Source organism: Dendronephthya gigantea, unplaced genomic scaffold (assembly GCF_004324835.1).
Source record: "Dendronephthya gigantea isolate DGI-Jeju-01 unplaced genomic scaffold, DenGig_1.0 000004F, whole genome shotgun sequence".
Taxonomy (NCBI): Eukaryota; Metazoa; Cnidaria; class Anthozoa; order Malacalcyonacea; family Nephtheidae; genus Dendronephthya; species Dendronephthya gigantea.
Genome location: NW_021163014.1, coordinates 2,459,204 through 2,469,274, shown reverse-complemented (window position 1 = coordinate 2,469,274; position 10,071 = coordinate 2,459,204). Strand labels below are relative to the sequence as shown.

Here is a 10,071-nt window from a genome sequence, read left to right as displayed (position 1 = left end):
CCCTTGTATATATACAATGCATGTGTGAGTCCAAAACTGCAATCCTGGTCAAGACATTTGCCACGGTTTCCTCCATTAAATAATAAAAATGCTTCCCCTTCCCTCCACCAATAAGTGTTGGATACCTGAAAAAATTTAAACAATTGATCGAAAACTCAACATTGATTCCCTTACCATTATGCAGTTTGATGTCATTAGTTATGTTGTTTGGAGATCTTACAAAGTTCAATATTTTGATGACGAAGAAAATTAACAAAGTTGCACAAAAGAAAATAATTTATTCAGTCAAATTTCCTTTGCAGTGCAACCAGAAAAATAAAAAGTCATTTGTGACGGGTTTAAAAAACTATCCGTCCAGTATTTTTCTGGCACAATACAGTGCGTATTGAGGAATTTGTTAAATGAGAACTAAATGTTCAGCCTCATTTGCAATATATCCGGTAGATGAAAACTCGTTAACTTTATTAGAACTTGCGGTATTAATTTTATTGCAGCAAAATCATTTACAGTGGACAATAATTATGTATTTATAATTTAAAGTGCCTATATTACTTGTGGGATCTTTACGGATTTGAATAGGGCTTGAAAAACCAGTTTATAAGTTCTACAACCTTTTTTTGATATAATTAAATAGTTTCGAAAATACGTCGGTTGGGGGACTGGAACTCAGGAATGATTCGCCGTCTTTTATAATGTGAACATGAAGAGTTTCATTGGCGTTATAGTTTGCGCTTCTCAAGAAAAAAAAATGCGGGAACGAGCGTTGTGTATGGCTGTAGCAACTGACCAGTTTTTCTGAAAATATTTTACGTTATTGGAAGATGGAAGTAAAATTACAATTGATTATATTATTTTTTACAAGAACTCGGTTCCTGAGTCCCAGGCCCCTGAGCACGACGGAAATCGTCATGTTTAGATGTAAATATTTCCGAAACTATTTAACTTTATCAATAAGGGTTGTAGAATTTATAAACTAATTTTTCAAGCTCTATTCAAATCCGTAAAGATCCCACAAGTGATATAGGCACTTAAACTGACTATTTTTAACAAGCCAAGATTTATTAAAAGAACATATACTAAAATATTCAAAGTTGCATGGAATGGGAAATGTAGCTATGTATAGCAGTATTTATACATCAATTGTCCATTAGACTCTGCGCTTTGGGAAACACAGTGTATATATTGCAATTATTATTCACAGGATGTGTGTTCGGTAACACAAGAAAGTGCCTTTCCTTACACACCAAGGCGTGTTTCCTTCTTTTCTATTCGAAAAAATATCGTGTTTACAAAAGATGCATTCAATTTAGATACCAAGAAACTGTACTGGGCGCACAAAATAACCATGGGCTAGAGGAGTCTAATTAATGTATATAAAATTATATATAGGTATAAAGGAACAGGGCTAGGGAAATAAAATTTTTTATAAGCATCTAACAAACTCCAAACAAAATAAAAATAAAATAAAATAAAATGAAATAAACATCTAGCAACTCCCAGTTGGGCTATGCTTTGAAGACTTGTATTTTAGATATAGCTATAGCTGTGTTAATGTTTTATGTCAATACCTCATTGCACTTCATTGTATGGATTAGAAAATTGGGCAATTATACAGCCGATCCCAAAGAATACGGACGTTACTGAAATCACCTGTTGTTAGGCTTTCGATGGCCAAGCATCGTAAGTGCTCCAGAGTGTCTTTTAAAAAGGACGCCGTTGAAGTTACCTATTGGTTCAAATTTGAATGGGCTAACACTAAAAGCTCACACAGACAAGATGCGATTTGGCGACGCGACGCGTTAGTCAAAGTTTATAAATTTCTATTTTTGAAATGCAAATAATTTTTTAACTATCATAGTTGTATTCTTGTAGATTACTTACTTACTAACGATAACACATTGCTCTTGGCGTCCATAGATTCCAAATTTTGCTTCCTGAACTTAATTTATGTGCTTCTGAAAACTGAGATGTTCGCATCGCGTTGCCGCATCGCGCCCGGTTTGTGTCGACCTGCATGCCACGCCATTTACTCGCCATTTTTACGTCGTCATTAACGTTCACGTCTCATAAAAATTGAAATTCATGTATGAAACGCAAAGATGATTTTCAGAAATGAGGTAGTTTCATTAATGCATGCAATTGTTCGTTTATAATAGTTTCATATAAGAGTTTAGTTTTGAGTTAACCTGTATATGGCGGCATAGCTATACAGGGTGTATAAAAAAATTCGAATTGAAATTCTGCGTGTAATAATGCGAATTATTTTTGACAAATTTGGTTGATTTTTACACCATTGTGAAGTTCGTTTATTTCTCTTTCGAATGACACGTTGTGCGTGTCATTTAGTTGAAAAGTGAAGGAGTACTGGTTCGACAAAAACGTTCATAAAAATCACAATTTTCCGCCGATGGGAATTGCACGTTTGTTTTATTGAAAGTTAGTCCCAAAGGGCTTTAAAATCTAGTTATTACTGAAACTAAAATGCAAATTTATCGCAAAAACTCTGCTTTGAAGAACACAATGCCTCAATTAAGCACGGAACAACGAACATTTATTGATTTACATTTTCTTTTGTCTGGAGGTCTCACTTCAAATTCCCATCGGCGGGAAAATTTGATTTCGAGCAACAGTTTTTAAAAGACGATAACTCAGCCAGTTTTGGTCGTGTCGATATAAGAACGGTATAATCGCAAACTAAATAAGCTAATCTTTGTTGCAATATAAAAATTATATCGTTTACTTTAGTATTTTATACACAGAAGCCTGTCAAAGTTGGATTCGAATTTTTTTATACACAGTGTATATTCGTATATGATTGTCTTCACAGTCTGTTAATCTGAATATATATGTATTTATGAATAAATTATGCTCCTCAATACACTTTAGAGTATAACTCATACTTCAAGTCTGGGCAGGAGTGGATCCAGCACTAGTGCACTAATTTGCATTACAAAACAAAATGGCTATTTTGAGCAGTTTTCTTGTGTCATGCAAATTAGTGCACTAGTGCTGGATCCACCCCTGAGCCTGGCGCACACCGGAGGAAACAACTGAGCTGAGCGTCACTCGTGACTGTTAGCTGAGCTGTTTCCTCAAGTGTGCGGCGTCGTATTCTCGCTGGCACGCGTGCTATCGGCGTCGCCATTCAACATGTTGAATAATTTTGTGAACGAGTTAACGATCGCCTCAGCAGCTGGAGCGAATGCGCGTGTGTTCTTTTCATACTTTGAATTATTTTTACAACTCAAGTGGGCGCAAAATAACACAATAGTTGCCGAATCTGGACTGGAAAACGAACTAGCGGATTTTTGACCCAATTATCTACAGGGTGTCTCAAAAAAAACGAAAACCGGCCTTTGAAATCACGCATAACAATGTAATTGTTAGAGTTTGACTGATGATATCGATATTTAACAACAATTTTAAATCTCAATCACCATGACCTTCGACATGTCCCCTTTCTCCAGCAACACAAAGCATTTTCTCCAGCAACACAAAGCACTGAGTAAATGGGTCACTCAGGACACCTTGAATGATTTGTTAACTGCTTAAAAGTAATGAATGTAATGCTCCTGTATGTAATAAACCTTAAATGTGTTTGAACCAATTGTTAAATAATTTTACGCGAGTATCATTCGCACCAACTGCTGAGCCAATAGCTCAATACGCAGGCACAGTTTGAGGAAATGTTTACGCGTGCACAAAATTATTCGGCATGTTGAATAACTCAGTGACGCCAATAGCACGCATGCTAGAAAACCGCGCGGAATACGACATCGCGCACTTGAGGAAACAGGTTCGTATATATAAAGCGAATTTAGCGTTGGAAATACAGTATTGTCCAGAAATAACCTAACAAAAACTGCTGTTAATTAACTTAGTTTAAACATTGAACCGCGGTTAAACCGAGGTCAGACTGCGGTCGAACCGCGGTGGTGAGACCATGGCTGAACCTCAGTCGAACCTCGAATATTCGGAAGCGAAAGACATCTTTAGATAATTAAAATTCATTCTACTTTAATGTTTAGACTATAATTTATAACATATATAACTTATTTACTCGTCGTATTTGTGCGGTAATTTTTGTCACTCTGATTTCATTGATTTTAGTCCATATAATATAAACATTACAATACACGGTTCCGCTTGAGGATATGGATTTTATGTCAGTTCTCGTGTCAAAAACAATGTCTCACATATTGTTTTGGCCACTCGAACATATATATATAGTCCATATATACTCGCAACCGTGTAATATCCTAAATATACTTTACACACTCAAATGTAAAAAATGAACACTTAAACTCAAAATTTTCAAACCAAGTAATTAATGACTTTGAAGGCCGTGCATGGAATGACCGCTCTATTGATATATGCAAAGTATTACCTAAAATGAACGCTGACGCTTTCAATAGCACTATGCTCATCATGAACTTTACTGATCAATATACGAATGGCTATTGACGCGGCGGCTATACCTGAAATCCCCAAAGCACTAATGACAAATGCGTCAAATTCATTCTGAACACTTTTCTTAAGGCTATATGTCGCGTTGCCGCTTCGCGTCCCGTCTGTGTGGCCCACATCAACTTGCGATTTGATGTGCGATTTTCTACTTTTGATTGATGTGAACGAGTACAAAGTTACGAAGGCTCTGATGTAAACGAGCCAGCGAACTCTAAATGAACTGGAACGATAACTCGACTGCCATCTTTGAAGCCAAATTGAAGCCGAAGTGGTACCAGTGCCAATCCCTTTGTATTGTTTTTTCTTCGTGTTCGATGATCGCGCTGATAAAAACAATGGAAACGGACTGGCACTGGTACAAAATTCGGTTTCAAATTGGCTTCAAAGATTGCAGCCAAATAAGTAAAATAACTCTTACGGTTATCATTCCAGGCCGTTCATTGAATTCAGTAAGTTCACTGCTACTGGTCCTATTTGAACATCCGTGACTATTTCCCTCGTTCACATCTACCGGCCTTGAAGCCGTTTTTGTATGTGAGGTTCAAACAGATAAAATAAACTCCTAAAAATGTGACAGACCAATTTTTATTTCTATTATTATAATAACTCAACAGTAACTGAACGAAAGAACAAAATTAATATGAGCTAGTATTTGTATGCACGTCAAAGAGCATGTAGTTATAGTTTACTGCATCTGATGGCTTTTTGATAAGGCGTTGGGTTTGAATGTTAAGAGACACAATATAGATCACAATATAATTTCAAATTTGATTCTGAACATAGAAGTGGCACTGTATTAACTGTTATTTACCGCTAGGCAAATAATGGGCCTTTATCCAAAGAATAAAACCGCATTTCAAAAAAAAATAAGAAGAACTCAAGAGTCTTTATTAAAGGTTAGTTTGAATGATGAGGGCCTATTCAAGCCACAGCTGCAACATGCACGCATAGCTATATATAAAAAGACTTATTTTGTTATCGACTTATATCAACCAAAACTGCCTTTGAGTTCAGTTTGAGGAAGACGAAAAACGAGCGAAGAAAGAATCTAAAAGATGTTTAAGGTATTTTAAATTAAACAATGGAAAGGGGCTAGCATGGACTGGTACCAATTTCGGTATGTGTAATGACCATTGACGCTCGCTGAAGATCACCGTATTAGGTTTGTCTCGCAAAAGTTGTGGCGCGCTTATTGAATCTTGGGCCAAATTTCCATCGCGATGCGTGATTTGATTTTGCTCATATGATACGGCAATTCCTCGGCCATGAGGCACGAATATGAATGCTGTTCGATTAAGTTGAGAATATACTAATATAATACACGCATGTTGAATTTTGAATAATAGCGCGTTCACACCTCGCACACATTGAAGAATACTATCAAGTACTAACCCAGTATGAACCATTAGCTACATTCGTTTAAGGCATTACATATAATATACACGCTAATATAAACTATAACAAAGCGGGGTTTTAATAATTATAAGCACCAATTTGAAGGTGTAAGACGATGAAATGAAAAAAACTACCTTATTCAAACTTTGAGGCAGCAAAAGATGTAATTTAAAAAAGTTTTAAAATAGCATGCAGTTATGCTGATGTGAACAAAATTTTTCGATTTGGCCAATCGCACTTTTATCAGTTTACTTTTCTTGAACTCGTTCGTGCGCATCACTTACAACAGAAAATCGAGATTACGCGTTTTTTGCTTACACCGCTGAGAATTAATATTTTTACCACTACCTAAAACATTGCCGGACTATTGAACGACCACCGGTATCGTCGTATAGTATCGATAATTCAGGGGGGATATTCATATTTTCAAGTTCTCAGGCATGATTAACCCCTTTTAAAATCGATTATCTTAATTTGCGGTCTGTTAACATGCATGTATATTCGAGTGAAGTATACATGAATAAGCCTTCCAACTCCCCTCTCAATTATCGAGGCAGGCCACGGCAAAGTCCACCATGCATCCCATGACATTGACTTTGGATTCCGCATTGTTCGGTCACCATCGACACCAACTTGGGGATTAGGACTTTTTTTTATGAAAAAGAGGGTTTTCAAAACTTCTTTGGCCTGTTTCAGGCGTCGATCTTTTCATGTGCCGAACCTAATGTTAATGAGATACAGTCTTTGTTTCGGTTCAGTTGTATAAGTTAAGTGCATTCGACTCATGAAAAGTTCGACGTCTTATAAAACAGGGCTTATTTGTATCTGGTACCTAGGCAAGAAAATGAGTCTTTATAGGTCGTATATAATGACATTTTTCTAAATAGTCTCAAAAAATCTTGTCAATAAGTAAATAGTATCAGCTTGCATGAATATGTTATTTAGTGTAATCTTATGTGTTTTATAGATCGGCTTGTTATCTATACTTACAATGGCAAGCTTCATTTTTACACATGCGGGAAAACTCGATGAACATTTTTGGGACGATCACAGCAAAAGTTATGTCCCAAAGAGGTATAATTATGCTAAAAATAACACAAAAAAGAGAAACATACATTTAAACAAATCCGTTCAAATTTTTATCCACTTTTACCGTTCGAACAACTCGGGCCGGTTGTTAGGAAAGAAGGTTAGCGCTATCTAGCCTTCGTACAAACGGCATCTGGACATGGGCTGGATGAATTTGAAGCGGTCCCAAATGATGAACGTACGATCCCGTGTGAACGTACGAATTTAGAAAACACGGGGTATACTCAAATTTACCACACATCCCCCAAAAGGAAATTATAATAATTATTATAGTACAGCAGATCCATCTATAGAAATTGCTTAACGCTTATAGGGCTAATTTATACGTCGTATTTTGGTCGGGTCAACTGCAATTCAAACATTAGATTGTTTATCATCAATTGTTTGAATTGCAAAAAGAACAACAGAAATTATATTTCTTTAAATAATGCAAAGTGGATTTTTATTTTGGCAACCTTTTTGAGCGCTGATTTTAGGACAAGATCACCGGATACCTATATTCGAGAAGTTTTGAACATTGGGAGTTGAAATATGTCTGATTATCAAGTTAAAACTGTACTATAAACAAAATTATTTTCTTACATAAAAAGATGCATGCATTAACTTCGTGTAACAATGTTTATATTAACTAAATTCTGGATTGTCGGCCTATATACCTAATGTATAATTTATAATTATTTAGCAACCATTTTGAAAGTACGTGCTGCATGATGAATATATTGGATGGTGCATGCATGTGATCTCATGCATGCGCTATAAGAAGTAATCAAAAGTTTAAAAATATTGCTGCATGGTAAAACTAAAGTGGAATAAATTGTCTCACCGCGTTACGAATAACCTTTTTTTAGACGCTCAAAGACTTTAAATACGGTTTGTTTAAAAGATTTGTCAGAATGTAAGGTGAGACCACAGAAGGAAGATTACTGCAAGGGCCGCACAAATGTGCACTGCGAAGAAATAGACGAAAAATGCACGGCTTTTTATTCTTTGTAACGCATAATTATGAACAGAACTAAGTTCTCTTTGTAGATTTTAGAAATTGGCGTGCGTTGTTACGGTGAGAAAATGCACGTTATTGTAACAGATATTAGCTAAATAAACAATAGATACAATTTAATTATGCTTTTAAAAGTTAGAAGTGTCTATTTGACGCATAGTTTATGTTGCTCAGTACACAATTACTTGAAGGGGGGGGGGGGGGGGGGCGTATATTGATATATATCTATATAAATTAATTTGTTGTTAGAATTCGAATGACTTAGCCCAATAATTATATCGGTATAGCGGATCCCTCAAAAATTGACGCTTCATGTTTGGACTTTTCATTTACAGTAATAAATATAAGTTAACCTAAAAACGAACAGTTATTTATCGTTGAAAACAATTATTTTACAGTTCAAACAATAAGTAATTTATCATTCATTTTGGGGGGACTATATGGGGCCCCTTTTTAATACCCTTTTGCACTCATGCCCAAATCCGCGCGAAGGAAAAGCACAGGCCTTTCAAATTCAAATCTGCTGCGAGGTTATGAATGGCCTCAAATGTCGATTCCATCTAAGTTTTCATTCAGCGATATTCACCTCACCTCCACGAACAACTGCATGTTAATTATTATATCGGGCAAATGCATAAATGCCGCAGACTGCATGTTCAGCAGCTCATCAAGTCTCGCGCGTGTACATGATGTCCGCTATAAGCACCCGCGATATACAAAAAAACTATTTCTCTTCAAATATTGCTCAACTAAACCGGCTAGGCAGAGAGTAGCCTTTTCAAGAAAAAAAAGGATTTCAAACAAAATAAGAAGAACTCAAGGGTCTACATTAAAGGTAAGTGTCCATGTATGATGAGGGTCTATTCAAGCTACAGCTGCAACAGGCATGCAAATATATAAAAAGACTTAGTTGTTTCTCTATTTTTCACATCAAAAAAGACTGCATGGCTTTGACTCGGAATTCAGTTTGATGAAGATCTAGAAGAAAAAGGATTAAGCAAAGATCCTAAAAGCTGTTTAAGGTATCTTAAAATTCTATGCAAATGAGCAATTTAAGTAAATCGTTATAAATTTTCAGCATTTAAAAATTTACAATTATTTTCATTATAAGGTTATAAAATGCATATCATCTTAAATTATTTTTTGTAGACTGGAATTCTCGCATATAATTACTCCGGCGTAAGACTTTAAAATGTGAAAGAGGCTATAAGCTACTCAAACACACAATGGAATTTACATAACTGAACACACATTACCCGCTATTTTAAACTACAGGGAACCATTCAATTTTTTGAATAAATCGAAATCACACGTTTTTTGCAGTCGCCTTTACGAATTTCGCCTGTATATAATTTTATATATATCATGTGTTCAAATGATAAAAATTAATTAGAAATTGCCGCGCTTGAATTTCCACAGCGTAAAAAGTCACAAAGATCAGCAAATTAGAAAAAAGAACTTTGACAAAACTGAATTATCATATTTTCTTCATTTCTTGCAGGTTCTGTGTTTAAAACGGTTGAGTAATTCAACTGTTTTTTTCCATGCGGAAAACTTTTATTTCTCAGTCAGTTTTAAATTGTAAATATGAATTTTGCGTCCGTTTTTACTGTTATTAGAAAGAACGCAGACAAATGCCTCCTTACACACGAAAACTCACTTTTGTCATCATTTTAAGATCAGCTGGTTTTTGTTCAACTGCAGTTGCAGAACATTTATGTATGTTTCTCCTTTTTGAAATATAGCTAATAGGCAAGCATAAAGTTATACCTGTATTGGACATCATTTTCGATGTGATCGTCCCAAAAATGTTCATCGAGTTTTCCCGCATGTGTAAATATGAAGCTTGCCATTGTAATTATAGATAACGCGCCGATCTATAAAACACTTTACATGAGATCAAACAATGACAACTATATAAGCATGCCAGCTTACATTTATTTGACTAGACTATTGTATTCAAATACTAATCTGAAAAACTGAAAAAAAAATTCCATGACGTTACGATTTGTTTTGGTGCCGAGGTATACGTGATGAGAAACTTTCTTTCCAAGAATTGAGTCGGTATGAAGCAAGGGGGGATAATGTGATGAATACGCGAACCAGGCTTCATCGAACGTTTT

At 35.6% G+C, this 10,071-nt stretch overlaps 1 long non-coding RNA gene across 1 annotated transcript; it reads left to right on the top strand.

Annotated features, from left to right (window-relative positions):
• Positions 1-5,456: 5,456 nt before the first annotated feature.
• LOC114544092 lies at positions 5,457-8,051 on the top strand. The gene is made up of 3 exons (XR_003690288.1): positions 5,457-5,531; positions 6,830-6,936; positions 7,800-8,051. It is a non-coding gene; the product is annotated as an uncharacterized LOC114544092 (long non-coding RNA).
• Positions 8,052-10,071: the final 2,020 nt, after the last annotated feature.